Source organism: Charadrius vociferus, unplaced genomic scaffold, assembly GCF_000708025.1.
Source record: "Charadrius vociferus isolate BGI_N301 unplaced genomic scaffold, ASM70802v2 scaffold63, whole genome shotgun sequence".
Taxonomy (NCBI): Eukaryota; Metazoa; Chordata; class Aves; order Charadriiformes; family Charadriidae; genus Charadrius; species Charadrius vociferus.
In genome coordinates, this window is record NW_009647579.1 from 1,252,468 (window position 1) to 1,269,540 (window position 17,073).

At 37.7% G+C, this 17,073-nt stretch overlaps 1 protein-coding gene across 1 annotated transcript in view; it reads left to right on the forward strand.

The window, feature by feature from the left end:
- Positions 1-17,073, forward strand: part of LOC104282806 (selenoprotein K) — a 97,958-nt gene that overhangs the window by 77,112 nt on the left and 3,773 nt on the right. The window lies entirely within an intron of this gene.

The following is a 17,073-nucleotide window of genomic DNA, read 5'->3' on the forward strand; positions in this document are numbered from 1 at the left end:
TGCCTAAGGGATATAGGGCTGATTTTTTTCCCCTGTTTTGGTCCAATATAATTCCTAATACATGAACAGTTTGAGTAATATCTTGAGAAGCATTAATATATTCCTGATCCAAGTGAATGCTAAGCATTAGTATCTTCCCTAAATAAGGTAAATGCAGTACTGAGAACATGATGACAGTGTTAAAGTTAACGACCCGGTGCAATAGTATTTAAAAGAGATTTGGCGCTAGCTTAATCACATTAATTGCTACATTGGACAAACTGAAGAACAATGAATACATTGCCCCTGAAAGTCCTGAAGCAGCATCTTGTCCACTATCTTAAGGATACAGTGACTTTCATGATCTTCAGGTAACTGGAACTTTGAGTCTACTTTGTTTGTCCTGCTACATCAGCTAACTATGAATTCGTAATCTAAGCAGTCATCAAATTGTTGTTTTCATACTCCGTGAGTTACCTTCAACAAGGCAATCTATCTCTTAATCACAGCAATACTGGTCAAAGACTACTACTGATTTGGTGGTAAGATGGTAAGAATAGGAGAGATATTTCATCTAGAGCTACTGCCCTAAGATGGTTGGCACTCAGCTTAAAATATGTGTTTTCTTCTCTTTTAAAAAAAAAAATCATCATGAAGGAACTAGCTTTGTCAGAAAGCACCAGCCACTATTCCCCCAAAAGTAACCACACATACCTCAGTTCCACTATGGTCAAGACAGTCTGGGAAGATTACAGAGTCTTTTTTAATGGGAAGTTTCAAGATGATTTGGAGCAGTTGCACTGTGGTCCTCAAGCAGCCTATTACCAAGTACCACTGCAGTCTCACACAACCTATGGCCATCTGAAAAGCCTGATGGTGGTTTGGTTTTGTGGTGGGGTGAGTGGTCTTTTTTTTTTTTTTCCTATAGTCTAGGCTAAGTATATCAATAAATTCATGGTCCCTCAGACATTCCTCCCCCCAGACTATTTAGCTCTCCTGAGAGCATAAGAATTCCCACAATTCCTCCAGAGGCCCAGACACAAAGAATGAACAGACTAAAGAAAAAAAAAATATGAATAGCACTGTCTTGCTAACCTCTGTGCAATCACAGGAAAAGAAAGACAAGGTAGCACTGAATTAAGCCAGAATGCTATAAAACAAAAACACATCATGGCTGACTTGGTTCCGATTTGGATTTAGATCCGATTTGGTTAATAATAATAAAATAAAGATATGTGAAACAGGGTATGCGCCAGGACAGTATGAATCAGACTTCACACAACCTGATTGCTATCACAGCCATCAGATATTTAAAATAGGATCCTTGACAAAAGGAAAAAAGGAAATAATTGGAATAGGATTTCGCACTATCCAACAAACATGGTCAGACCAAAATGTCCTATTTTCATTTAAGAGGGTCTAAGACTCACTAATGAAATAGATAATATAATTAACCAGATAACTTTGTAAAATCAAGACAATATTTATGGGTTTTTATTAGATAAAGGTTTGCATGGAAAACAAAAATAAAACAAAAACCTCATTTAATTTTTTTTTCCTCAGTAGATTTGCTGCATTAGATGGAACTAAGATATAAAAAAAGCAGAAAAATCTGTATTTGTTCAGATCTCAGACAGCATTATTTTTAATAAAAATTTATTAGAAAAAAAAATCAATATAGTTACCTTCCACGTCAAGTACCTAGACTCTAGCTTATTTTTCCTCATTCTTCATAAAAGCAGTCAAGTTTGCATATAGGACTATCTACACATTGTTTGAGCAACAAAGACAGCAAGTGTTTTAATTACATCCAAGGTCATAGAGCTGAAGTGGGCAACAAGTCTTTCAGATTTTTTTCTGCTTACACTATCATAATATGTTTTCTTTTTGCAAGCATTATCTCTTAAGGGAAAGAATCTGCTGTCAGCAATTACCATATTTTCTGCTAAGTCATTCCACCACCTTGCAAAGACATTTGAAAACATAAAAGTGATTTACAGCAACATTTTACAACAAAATGCTGCACCAGTTATATGAGATGAGCACAATATATCAATATGCAAAGAGTAGGAAAGGTTCTGCAAAAAATATTAGCAACAACCTATCAGAGTTCTGTAGAGCCATAGCAGGCCTAGGAGCTCAAAGACTTTTATGATTTCAAATACTAATACATTCTGATGAAGCAGTGGTCAAGCTTAAGAGCTGTGTGAAGACCCTGTGAAGACCCTACCAGAAGAATTATGGATTACAAAAATTAAACTGTCTTTACAATACAGGTTGTGAAAACTGTCTCTAATATAACACCTGCAGTAACTTCTTCAGCCAATAGAGAGATACTTTTCTCTTGTACTAGCCAGTAGAAGCCACAACACAGTCCTATAGAAACCAATTCAGTTACTGATAGAGGCTTGAGGAGCCACAAAGACATTTACTTCAAAGGGAGCGTCTGCAGACTTCAGAGGAATAACTCTGAGTTTTCAGTGCCATCCACACCAGCAAGGAGACATAAGTAGCTGCAGCACATACATAAACAACCACTTGCACACAAAACGCTTTTCTTCTCACACAGAATCACAGAAAGGTCAGGGTTGGAAGGGACCTCTGGAGATCATCTAGTCCAACCCCCCCGCCAGAGCAGGGTCACCTACAGCAGTTGCACAGGACGGCGTCCAGGCGGGTTTGGAATGTCTCCAGAGTGGGAGACTCCACCACCTCTCTGGGCAGCCTGTGCCAGTGCTCTGCCACCCTCACAGCAGAGAAGTTCCTCCTCATGTTAAGATGGAACTTCCTATGTTCAAGTTTATGCCCATTACCTCTTGTCCTATCACTGGGCACCACTGAAAAAAAGACTGTTCCCATCCCCCTGGCACCCTCTCTTTAAGTGTTTATAAGCATTAATAAGGTCCCCCCTCAGTCTTCTTTTCTCTAGACTAAAGAGACCCAAGTCCCTCAGCCTTTCCTTATATGAGAGATGTTCCAATCCCCTAATCATCTTCGTAGCCCTTTGCGGGACCCTCTACAGCAGTTCCCCGTCTTTCTTGAACTGGGGAGCCCAGAACTGGACACAATACTCCCGATGCGGCCTAACCTCCCTTGTTTCTGTATTTTATTTCTTATTTATAAATTTTATTTCATATTCTGCTTATCCCAACTATTTTTTACTTGCCAGCGGTGCCATAAAATACTGCAGGAATTAACTGCTGAGGTGAAAATAAGTGCATAATTTGCAGGGTATCTATTACTACAGAGGACATTTTGCAAAGGAGACCTACACTTCACAATCAGGGGACAGAAGTTTTTGGAAGGCCAGCAAAAGGAGGGGGAAAAAAAACCAAAACCAAACTTACAGAAAGACATGAGGAGCTCATTTTATGTTGAAGGACTGAGATGATTATAGATCCCCACAATATCATTAATACAAATTATCTAGGACAAAAATCACACTATAGAATTAAAGTTCTTTTGTTCTCACAGTTAATATCTATTGAGTCTATTCTGAAGCAGTTACATTTTCAGTGTACCAGCTGCACAGAGGGAAAGTTGATGTGATGAAATGGAGAGGACTGCAATCCCTGTTCTGTCCCTTTTAATTCTAGCTTTTCAAATGACATGAGGAACCCAGGTGGAAAGATGCGCTCTGCATGTCTGGCCGTGTGGCAGAGAAAAAAAACGTAATTGATTATTCTTATTAAGGAAACTGAGTTCGCTAGAAGTATCAAGTTTATTCAGTTTCATCCTTAAAATTAAATATGCAGTGCAGTTAAATATTCTATCTTTATTTTACACATAGCTTGAGCTGCTTATAAGTATTTCAATGATATCAATAATGACAAATGCAGTATTAACTTAATTAGAAAATTAATGGAAAGAGAAGGAAGGATGCCGTGATCAAAATCTCAGATCTTTAAATGCTGATAATCCATACACTCCCACTGCTTCTCTCTGTAAAAATGTTGTGTTGCCTCAAGACCATCAAAAATGAAGAATGGCTAGAAAAGGCAGATATATTCAACATTAAGACATTTGAATAATGGCTTCAGAGAGTGAAAGGAACAAGCTGTCTTCCAGTTTTTCCTTTATATCAGTCCAATAATAAATTATTTTTCTGTGCTTAATCACTCTTTGCAGAAACATTACTTTGCAGGTACCCAAATACTGGATATATTCAGACACTGGATATGTTATCTGTATAGTATTTGTAAAGGTATCAGAATGTGCTGAAGCTAAGCTTCAAGAAAGATACAGAACCATATGAGCAATTTACCCAATGAAAAAGACCCTCAGATTTTATATTTTTGGTAAGAAAACACTCAAAAAGACCTCTACATCTGTGTCCCCAAAGGACATAGCTTTTCATTAGTATATCAGGAATCTACTATTGGCTATGCAAATTAGGCAACTTACTATCAAATTCTGCAGTTTCCATGCAAAAATGTAGATTGCACAAGCTACTATTAAATTTAGTTTTAAAAATGTATTAGTGTAGTCAGGTGTCATCTGAAAAAGAGCTTTAGAAAATAAGCCTTAGGCAAAAAAAAAAAATGCTAAATCAACACATGGTGCTGTCAAGCAATGAAACATATCTGAAATTTGAAGGCAATGATGTCACTTTTCTATGCATGGAAAGCTACTAACCCAAAGTAACAGAAGGAACTTTAAGAAGCTATTAGTGAAGTTTCTGTCTCTTCAGAACAGCTGTAATTGACAAAAGAAAGCATCCTGACAAAATACAGCTCACTGGTTCTAGAACTTAGATTCTGCCTCTCAGCATTAAACAAGTAAAGTCTGATGGGACCAGTCACATTGCAGCAGAAGAGCAAGTGATGGCCAAAACTACTCCCGTTATTGATTTTTTTTTTTTTTAACTTGCTCTCAGGAGCATGCTTTGAACAGCTTCAAGAGGAGAATCTGTAAACAAGCACTTTCTAAAGTCTATTAGGCTAATAAAACATCGTAATCTATTGTGAGTTCAATTATTTGGAAGCTTCCCTCAGACCATTTTAGTTTTCATTTTTCTGATCAGGACTACAGCGATTCATGTACCTGGCTAACAGCCTGGAGGAAAATCTTGTAACATAAAGGATGGAGAAGACTGTGAATGAGTCTTTTTTGAAATTGAGAAATAGGCAGAATAGAGAGCCAAAATGTTCAGGGTGGAAGTATAAGCCTAGAGGAACCAATTCTCTTTGCCCTTTCTCTCTCCTTCTTAATGCCTTAAAATTATGAAAGGTTTAAAGGGTGCAGAAAGGATCTTCAAGTTAGGGAAATACCCAAGAAAATACAGAGCTTCATCACTAACTGTCTCCTGCTTACCTTGCTGCCACACACCTGGAAATGTTCTGCACAGCAAACAAAAGCAGCTGTCTCAAGCCTGGCATCCTTGTCCTTCTTGTTCTCTGGCAGCTGTATGGAGGGCCAAATACTGATCTCCTTTGTTACATACCAGGGAATGTGTGTGTTGGGGCAATAGTAAAGCCCAGCCTACAGGGTCATGTCGTAGGTGGGGAACGATCAGGAGCACCTTCTCCACGAGTTACACCCAGTCAAAGCATTACACAAATTATATCCAACATCGTTTAGAGAACTTTAATACATATTGTAGCCTTGCTGCTTTGGCAGCATTTAAAGTTCGATTGAGGTATATGCTTAATAAGAAAGCTAGCCATGGGACCTTTTTGTTTAAAATGCTTGCATTTTCACTCTGGTGCCTGACTTCACTCTCACAGTTAACTTGAACTGATGCTTACTGGTTCCCAGCAAAACAACATCGCACAATGGGACCATGCAGTACATTATTATCTCGCCTTAGAAACAAGTTGGACAAACACTGCTAAGAGAGCATGTGGACACTTCTGTTAATTATGAAAAAAACTGAAGCTGTAACACAAACAGAATGAGAGAAGCAAATACTCCAGAAGCCTAACGACTGCTTCTAATATCCATACGAAAGGCTGCAGACCTGCAGCAGCAAGGTCAGCAGGAGGCAGCAATGATGATTCGAAAGTCTCTGAAAGGAATTCCAGGTATCAAATGCTTTGCTATAACTCTTTTCAGTACCTGACATCAAAAACTTCAAAGAAAAGTACAAGAGATACCATATGAGGTAAATATAGGAATAAGCTACTTCAGTCAAACATCTCAGTTTAATTCCCACTGCTTGGAGATTCAGACACAATCATTTATATCCCTGACTTTTCTTTAAAGCATAAATTAGAACTTTTTCTTATTCAAAAGCATCCCATTCCTTTTGATTCTTACTGACTTTTTTTATTTTTTTGTTGTCCTAGGGCAAAAAGAACGAAGGAATTCAATGCCTAAGGAAAAAATGTCTTTCTTTAAACTCACCTCTACTTCTTCCAAAAAGAAAGTCGACAGCGTGAATATTCTATTATGAAAGCATAAAATCTAAAATGCTTGTTTTCCAAAGCCTTTTTAAAGAAAAAAAAGTCTTACAACACATGTTTTGGTGGGGTTTTTATTTGAGGAAGCACAACCTCCTTCTGCACGGAAGCATCTTTCTGCCAAGACAGTATAAAGGGCTTCCTGATGCCTGTTATCCTCCACTAATTTTCATTGACATCAAATGTTTTTGTTACCAAGGAAAATAAAAAACTTTGCAGTGCTTAATCCATTTACATTTTTATATATTTCAACTCTCTTATTGTTCATCTTCTCAGATACTTAGGTATTACTACTACTACATATCTGGCTTTATGCCTGACTTTGCTTCTAAAAGAAATCAGCTTTTACTACCATCCTCTGTATGGCTATAATGTCCTTTTTTTTTTTTATGATGCAGTAATTAGAACTCAACATACTACTCTACGGAAGAATTTAACAAGAAATTTTACCATCTCATTACTTAGGGTGACTTACATTCTTTTTTTCTACCATTGAAGCTCAGCTGCATGCTGACTGGATTCCTGAATAACTTTAATTTTCACCGTAGTTATTGGTGAATTAAATTAGCACTTACAAATTCTCTACGGGCTAGTTTTTTCTTCCTTGAGCACGAAACACGTGACAATTCAATTGCAATTAATTGTCAACATAAAGAATTTACTGAGGATTTTTCTTAATGTCCTGAATGTGTTCCTTCTGAGTTTAAAAACTATTTATTTAAACAGACAGAAAAAGGATAATTTTTAAATTCATGAAAATATGAATGTAGAGAACTGAAAGCATGGTTTTGTCACCCAGTCTGATGGAGATGGACAAATATATTAAATAATTTTATACGCAATTATTTCTTACTGGACAGTAGTACTGCTAGTGTTCTAGATTATGAGGTCTAATGCAGTGCAATATCCTAAATGAGAAAAAATTGAAAGTGCAATAAGTGCGATAATAAAGAATTTCAGCTGTATTTTTAAATCAGATTCTTTTGGGTCCTCTATCATGTGATAATAGAATCATAGAATAGTTTAGGTTGGAAGGGACCTTTGAAGATCATCTAGTTCCAACCCCCTTGCCATGGGCAGGGACACCTCCCACTAGACCAGGTTGCTCAAAGCCCCATCCAACCTGGCCTTGAACACCTCCAGGGATGGGGCATCCACAGCTTCTCTGGGCAACCCATTCCAGTGCCTCACCACCCTCACAGTAACAAATTTCTTCCTAATATCTGATCTAAATTTACCCTCTTTCAAAACTGTTACCCCCTCATCCAATCGCTACATGCCCTTGTAAGAAGTCCTTCCCCAGCTTTCCTGTAGGTCCCTTTTAGGTACTGCAAGACAGCTATAAGTTCTCCCCGGGGCCTTCTCTTCTCCAGGGTGAACAACCCCAACTCCCTCAGCCTGTCCTTACCAGATAGGTGCTCTCTGATCATCTTTGTGGCCCTCCTCTGGACCCACTCCAGCAGGTCCATGTCTTTCCTATGTTGGGGGCTCCAGAGCTGGAAGCAGTACTCTGGGTGGGGTCTCACCAGAGCGGAGTAGAGGGGTAGAATGACAGAAGAAAATGTGATATTCACATAAAAGTTAAACTGGGGGTGAGGTATATGTTCCCCAATCAGATATTACTTAATACTTCTTTGATTAACTCTACTATAAAAAGTCTCACATGTGCCTAAATTGATTTCATACGGTCACTCAAAACCATTTTTGCAACCCAGGAGACACTGTACAGCATGGCATACCAACCTCCTGCAAAATGTGGAATTTTTCTGGGAGTGTGTTGTCCCAGATTACTTCAATAGCTTTGTCATGGTTTAACCCCAGCCAGCAACTAAGCATCACACAATCACTCACTCACTCCCCTCACAGTGGGATGGGGGAGAGAATTGGAAGAGCAAAAGTGAGAAAACTCATAGGTTGAGATAAAGACAGTTTAATAGGTAAAGCAAAAGCCGTGCGCACAAGTAAGGCAAAACAAGGAATTCATTCACTACTTCCCATCAGCAGGCAGGTGTTCAGCCGTCTCCAGGAAAACAGGTCTCCATCACACGAAATAGTTACTTGGGAAGACAAAATGCCATAACTGCAAACGTCTCCCCCTTCCTTCTTCTTCCCCCAGCTTCATATGCTAAGCATGACTTCATATGGTATGGAATAACTCTTTGGCCAGCTGGGGTCAGCTGTCCTGGCCGTGTCCCCTCCCAACTTCTTATGCACCCTGAGCCGAGTGGGGTGGTGTGAGAAGCAGAAAAGGCCTTGACTCTGTGTAAGCACTGCTCAGCAATAACTGAAACATCTCTGTATTATCAACACTGTTTCCAGCACAAATCCAAAACATAGCCCATACCAGCTACTATGAAGAAAATTAACTCTATCCCAGCCAAAACCAGCACAAGCTTGCAGGGGATTTTTCCTACCAGAAGACCATTGTTTTAAATGCATCTTCCCGTGGAGGCAATTTGTTTTTCCAATTAATCTTTTGTCATGGCTGTAGCTTCCCTTTTATGTTCAGTAAAACCAAGAATGGCAATGTTGCATACAGAGAAACAACAAAATCAGGTGCAATAAGAATGGAGTAAGAACGCTGCAACTTCAATGCAATGTGCTTTTAAAACCTCTACAGAATCATCATGTCAGCACCCATTCCAGGCTTCACAGCATCCGCATCTTCCCAAACACCCCCTAACAAATCATAACTATGTGCTTTTAAAATATCTACACTGCTTGAACCCATCAAAAGGTTTTTTGATTGCATTAGCATATTCCATAACTTTTCAGAAGACAAAATTTCATATTAATACTTCAACACAATGGTAAGAGCTCTTCAGAACAATGTGTCAATTATCACATCACTGTTTTATTCACCAAGTAGATTATGGAATTGGCTTCATCCACCTACTTCTGACAAGTACCTTAACTGCTATTTTTCTCCTGGCTGTTAAGTGTGAAACAGTTAAACAAAGTTCAACAGCTAAAGCTGTAGATCAAGTATCAGAGATGCCTCTAGCAACAGTTAAAGCCTTTTTTTAATTTGTCACCTTATTTGCATTTCCCCTTCTAATGCAGTAATGGGCATTCTCAAAATTTATGGTAATCTTGTCATATACAATTTCCATTGACAAGTCTACATTGCTGGCCATTATGCTGCAAAGAGGGAAAAAACAAGGTTTCATTTGCTGAAATCTGGCATGATTCTAGGACTGCATATCCACATTACATCTTTACCAGCAGCAAAGTTCATGCCAGCTGCCAGTCCTCTGTGCACAGCGTATGAACAGAGAGCTAATAACCCTCTGTCCACACTGCAGGAACACTCCAGCTGCTGTGCAATCTCAGCCTTGGTTCATCAGGAGGGAATCCACTCCAAGCACAACAGTAGTACGTGCAAGTACCTACCGCAAGACTCCAAACATACGGTAAAGCAAACTTGCATCAAGAAGAAATGTTCCTGCTCACTCAATCATCAGTGTAGATGCAACCCATGCATATCCAGCAGAAAGCAGCACTGTCTATATCCTAGCTGCATATATTTTCAGGGACAAGTGCCATTTCAGTTGAGTATATGAGAAGTAAACAATTAGGTGTTTGTCTTTGTTCTTTAACAATATTTAACAATTTAGCAATAGGAGTGTTGATTACATTAAAAGGACTATGATAAGCAAGAAATCTAATTCATGTATAAATATCTTGGCCTATAAATATTCAGCAAGTGTCCCAAGAGCTACAACTGGAGATAGTACTGATGTTCACTAAAACTGGATTAGGCTGTGGGACAGAAACTTTCTGATAAAACCAACCACACTAAATCAAGCTCCGGAGCACAACGAATAGCAGCCAGCTCTAACAAAACCAACACGCTTACAAATGAGAAAAAAAGAACTTGAAAAATATTCAGAGTGATTCCGGTTTCTTTTTTTCATAAACACGTATACTTCAGCACAGACATTGCCAAAACTCGTTCCTACTAAAATCTAGTACCTTTCCAGCTATGGCTTCACAACCTGCCCCAGCTACCCCATGAGGCACTGTCCACACCAGGCTCACCTGAACATCAGTGAGGCCAGAGGACTCCATTACATATTTTGTGTTGTAGTCTTCTCAGAAATAAAAATAAAGATAAATGGCAAGCAGTAGTGCCTTGTCAGATTGCAAGTCCTTCCAGCTTCCTTTCCCATGTCTCACATATGAGTTTTCTCAGTCATATAGCCCATACTTCTCCCACCAGGTGGCTGATAAGAAACTTGCAGCTATCTACAAGCAGCTCCACAGCATCAGTGAGCTAAAGCCATTTTTCCCTTCTTGGAGTGTATTCAAAACCAAGCTATCACCTAAACTGGACAGTCCAATGAACACCAAACATTTAATAGAGTCTGCACAAATAACAGAAACACACTATATTCCTTAACAGGTCCCAGAGAACACACTCAATGTAAAATGGATTGTTAAGCAACCTTTTGAACGACACCAGGTTTACTTAGTTATGATAATGTCTGGCATTTAAATTGTTCTTCAGCACTTTGAGATGCCTTTTTTTTTTTTTCTTTAATGCGTGTATCTTTTCCCAGCCTTTAAAACACCTTTCCCTGCTTTGCTAGCACCACACCATTAAACAAATCAGTACAAGCAAATTTTTTGTGTGCAGATAAGACAAAAATCACAGTAGGACATTACAACATCAGTTCAACCACATTGTCACCTGCAGCTGATGTAATGCCTTGGTCAGTGGACTAAACAATCTAGCAGAAAAGCCAACATTCACATCACATGACTTGTCTTAACAAGTCATTCCTCTGGTTAATCATTACTTTAAATTTCTGAAGATACCACGACAGGATAATGGTATCATTTTCAGTATCAAATTAAGATGTGGGAAGTGGAAATAGCTATTTGAAATCTGTAGGTGTGCTTACAAGCTAACTTTTTACAAACAGGATATAAAAGTGTGAGAACAGTAATGAAAAAGGATAATCCCTAACTTGAACATTTATTCTTCAAATTTCATTTTTCACCAAACAGAAACCCCATTATTTTTAAATTAGTTCAGAAAAAGAGAAGGAAGAAAAACGTTCAAAAGCAGGCAGTGTGTATGTGTGCATACACTCACAATTGAGTTTCACAAGGTACATGACAAATCAAATTCTCATGCATTAGCAGAAAGCATCACAAGGCAAAGGATATTTGCCTTAAACCAAAATACTACGAGTCTAAGATTTCTTTTCTCTACCTGACAGATGCAAGCATATCCTCCAGAAATTAACCCAAGTATAAGAATAAGCAAGTCAGTTCTATTTCAAGCTTTGCCACTAACTTGCAGCATATGTTGGAGGACGCAATTTTTATTTTCAGTTAACCCATCTGATTATCATTATTTTTCCTACCTACTATACTTCAAAGTGTAATTATTACAGTTGTTTATGTTCACTTTTTTCCAATTATACCAAAAAACTGCCAACGGTACCACTAACAAAATTGGAAGTCTGCTATTCCACAGCTGAGTTCTCAGCTTCTCCCCCAGACAAAATAAAAAGGCAAAAAAAACACCCCACCTAACCAAAAAAACCCTCCAGCCTTTCCCACTATATAATAATCATGTATAAACGTACAAACATTTCTCCAACGTCACTCAAGACCCCACCAATATCACACTTACAGAAAATTCTCGAAACACTATACAACTGTGTATTCAACACCGGTCCTTAACCCAGTAAGAATGTGCCACTTCTGCATTACGTAAGTGTCTAACTGGCACTGGACTAAGGGTTTTTATACAAAGGAGAATCCAAACATGTTATGATGAACTCGGTGGAAAGTTTGCAGTGTAATTAAACAAAGCTGACAGCGTTATTTCACACTTACACTGCCACCTGATGGATATTAGAAGTATCGCCACTACACAATAACCATACATGAAACACGGATATTTCTTCCTGTGGTCAGGTAGTTTCACCAATAACTGAACATGCTCTATTTCTGACTGAACAGAAAATTTAGCACACTATTCACCCTGCGTAGAGGAGTGTGGAAGTTTCTTTCTAGACTCTCATACAACTCTAAATTGAGGACCAACAATTTCATTCTACTGAGAGCTGAAGTCTTTATTATTAAGAAGAATATATAACATTTACAGACAGTTATGGCTTTCTGTTATGTATGCTGTTATCAAAAGAAATATAAAAGCACAAGACAGTCCTTTGGTATACCTCCAGCATATATTTGCTTTCAAATTGTTAAGTGTAGCAATTTTGCACTAAAGACTCGTCATGTTTGTTTGTTATTCAGATATCAACAAATGGTATATAAAAAAAAAAACAACAAAAAGAAACAAACCAAGAATTTGCAGACAAATTCTGTTACTAGAACATCTAGTCTCTGTCCCAGCTAGGGGAACAAAAATAGTTCATAGCATTATGTGCTTATTTTCTTGACCTGATTTTATGCTGAGATCAGAGCTGCAGATTTTGCAAAATTTATCTTCCAGTTGAAATCTGCACAAGGTATCTTTAACTCAAACCCCACAGCACATGAGTATATCCTTCTCTGGGGCATCAAAGAACAACAAAAAAAAAACCCACAAAAAAAAAAATAGGTCTTCAATCAACTCTTCAGAACTGAAGCTTACTTAAACAGGTAAGTTCTGTTTAAAATCCTGACATTTGATCAACATAACTTAGTTTCAAGAACTGAGTTTCAGCTCTTCCACAAACAGCAAATTATTTTATTTTTTCTTATAAAAGCTGTTAAAAAATAGAATCCTGTGAAATATCCTCTGAATTTTATGTTTATGTTGCAATGAACATCCTACATTTGTAATCTGGAGTTTAGAAAACCTTCTCACTCAAATACGTACAGTATGAATTGTGTGTGCATAAGACAAATACTACTACATGACAAACAGCTCTTCTATGAATAATTCAAGTCCAAATTAAATTTTGAATGTTTCCATTTAAATTATGTGATGGTGCAACATGATAACCACCATGAGAAAAAAAAACCTATAGACCAGCAAAAAAAAAGATGCCTTTTCTCTTTCTGCTGTTCAAACGTGGCCAACAGTTTGCAATTCCTCTTCAGGGAAGGGTCAAGTTTTCCCAGTTTAGCTTTTAATTCAAAATTATTTTATCTTAAAAAGTTTACATTCATATCAAAAATGTAGCATAAATTTTAGAGTACAATCCCTGTTCATGCTGTAACACTAGTTCTCTATGCACGCAATTTTTTAAATCTCCTGTATCACAACTAAAAGGTCATCACTTAGCATATAGAGTGCTACAAAAATAGCTGACCCATAGTTTTGCCACTTTTGATGAAAAATTAGAAAAAGTTACTAAAGCACAATAATACATTCCTGGGACACTAGAATTAGATACTGATATGCAAATACACAATTCACAAGGAATCAAATCTACATGTGGAATAAAGCCTAAAAAAACCCAAACCACATGAAAACAGAAGGCATCCCATTGAGAGTTCAGATTGCATTAAAAAAAAATGAAAAGCCCATTTAGTATTGATCTTTTACAATAACTTATCTTAAAATATAGCCTACGCTACTCTTCATGGCACTATACAGATATTTACTTTGCCTACCATCAAAGCGATCACATCTCCCATTTCCAAACGGCACATATGTTAACTTTTAGCTCTTACACACAGATGACCACCCAACTCTATTCCTCATGGTACCCACCTTCAGAAGGGCAGCCCAGCTGTTTTGTATTTCTGTTGCTGACTCTCAAAACCTGCCTTCTACTGATTTTCATCAAGTGCAGGTGCACTGCTGCTGTGGTCCTCTGAACATCCCGGCATGCAGGCTGAAAGCAAAGGTGTGAGTCACTGAAGGACTCTAGCCAGCAACAGCCAGAGCCACCCGCCCTGCCCTTTGTGAAGGAGCAGTGGCTCAGAGTGGGATGCCAGAGCGGTGTTGCCACCAGAAATGAGCTCTCACCAGAGCTAATGTCCGCACCCGCTGTCCCAACTGTACCAAAAACTGCAAATGTATGTGAATAACTGTTTTCCTATTCCTCTTCTCTACTCCATTCCTGAGCCAAGGACAGGCCAATGGATAACATCTTGATAATGTAATGCTACCATTAATTTTCAAATGCATCTTTTAAATCTCACGTTTTCGTGTCTAAAACTTAAATACGGAAATAAATAAGTAAATAATACATATGTAAGTACTTAAAAAATGCTTATATATACTAAAATTTTCGTGTATCATTTTATGCAAAGGTAGGTTATTTTGCCACTGGTAAGTACCTGGACACGCTTTCTTGGAAAAATATAACTATGTTACAAATACACACACACTAGTAATCTCAATTTAAAAAGTGTACTTCTTTAATTTCATTCACCAAAAAAATTGAAAGTTTGCATTGTAATTATATAATTTTAGGGCACTGAGACAATACTTACTATTTCTTTCTTATTAAACCAACCAAGACTATCTCACATATGATTTCACTTTTTAAAAAAAAAAACAAAACAAACACAAACAAACTGAAGAACCAACTAACCATCATCTTTGTTGTTCAAGTTTGGGGGGGGGGTGGGTTGTCCTTTGCAAAACAAAAAATACATTATTCCTTTCTGCATAATGAACACATTCCCTCTGAAAGATAATACAGTAAAAAAGGGAATTAATTGTTCAAACTCTTACTACATTAATTCATCCAGGACAACATGAACTGCATACAGAGCATCAGTTCAGGAGCAATAATTACCTGCTCATATTCAGGTTCACTGTTATGTTTCTGTCTAAACTACAAGTAAAACTTTGGACTGTGACGTTTTTATAATAGCAAGAGTCAGTTTGTGACACAAAATGTACAATACCTCTTTTAACTCCACTTATTGCCATTATCTTCCCATTGCCATCCTCAGTCTTTTTTTTTTTTTCTTAGTAAATGTTGTATCTACAACTTGTGCAATCGTTCTTTAAACATAAGATAATTTGCTGTTTTATCTCAAAGCCTAGTGAAAAGAAAACAAAGTATATTTAGGGAAATTATTTGAAAACAAGACTATATAATTTTCACGTTAGCAGACTAATACATAAGTACACATTTGTCATATACTTTCCTTAAGTACTGTTATTTTCCTATTATATGACAATACCTTCTAAGTGTTTTCACTTTCCATATAAAGTATTTATATAACAGTATCACCTTACACACAACAGCAGATCTAATACGCATTCCGTAAATTATAAGTACACCAATACATCTTTCTTTCTGTTTACTGTTCCATTTATCTGGTTTCACCGAGAAGCTAAAAACAATGTTCAAATTATTTACTGAGTCTCTGCTTTTCTTCTATACCTATGTAGGCTGCATTTTGCAATTTGTAAACTGAAACTGATTTGACTACATGCTGTGGTTTGTAAGTTACTGAACAGAAAATTGCTTCTGTTTTACCTCAAACCAGGACATTACACTTGACTATTATTTGAAAAAAAATCATCACAAACATAGCTAGTTAAAAAAAGAAAAAGGATAGATACTGTCCCTGAATAATTTTAACCTAATGCCTGCGTTTATGCCCATTATGTACTGTGTAGCACACACTATTTTCTAAACTTTTTTATTTCCCCATTTATTGAGTAGTAGACTACCTAGCTGTTACATTAATGATAAATATTTATTTTACATGTGTTGTTACAGATATCTTTCTTTCACAATTGCTTTCAGTTGTTAGCTAGAGTTTATTTCTGGAACATTGAACATTTATAAACACCTGTCAGTTGCAAAACATTTCCTTACTAGGGGACAACTACTTTGTCAGAGGCATATTATGTTACAATTTCAACTTCAGACAACACTTTTGTGTTAAGAGATTTAGCAAAAAACTTTACCTCAAGACTTTACCTCACAGTTACGAGGAAAAGGCAGGTCTTGCAAAGGCAGCATTAAAATACTTTAATATGCATTTTTCTTACTGCTGTTTCCCAGCAGAATTACACATCCCTTCTCTACTAGTTCAGTTTTTTTAAAAAAAAAAAAAGAGAGAAGGGATTATATTAGATTTGCCTATATAGCTACCTCCAATTTTACATGCATGGAGAAGAAATGCTAGCCAGTATTTGCAGGGCAAGGCTTTTATAAAAATAAATTAAATTAAAACAAACACTCAACTTTGGGGTGAACATTCCCAACATAATGGGAATATACGTTGCCACATACCTGTCATTACATAAAAGGAACAGAAGTTCCTTTTGGAGAGAAATTTTAAACAAGTATCTGCATTTTGTCAGATTTCTAACACTACTACAGCGAGTTATCACTGCTAATATTCCATTACAGAAACCACAGGGATGGGCAAACCTCTGTTCAGCAACCAGAGAGATCTGAGGCGGTAATAAAGTACAAAACCACTGGCTTTTACCTAACATCCACCAGAAGTCAACTGTGGAAAACTACCAAGAACATGTTATTTTTATGAAAGCTACCCTGGCGCCCTAACAATTGCGGTTACGGCTCCCTGCTACTGTTGGAACAACCACACGCTTACGGCCCACGGCACGGAAACTCCAACACAGCGTCACCCAGCGGTGCGACTACTAAAACAAATACATTTTAGGAGCGAAGCGGCCCCGCCCGCTCTGAGGGAGGAGACGCCGCACCTGAACACCGCCCGCCCCAGGCCGGCCGGCCCCGCAGCGCGGCCGCTCAGGGGGAACCCCCGCTCACAAACCACT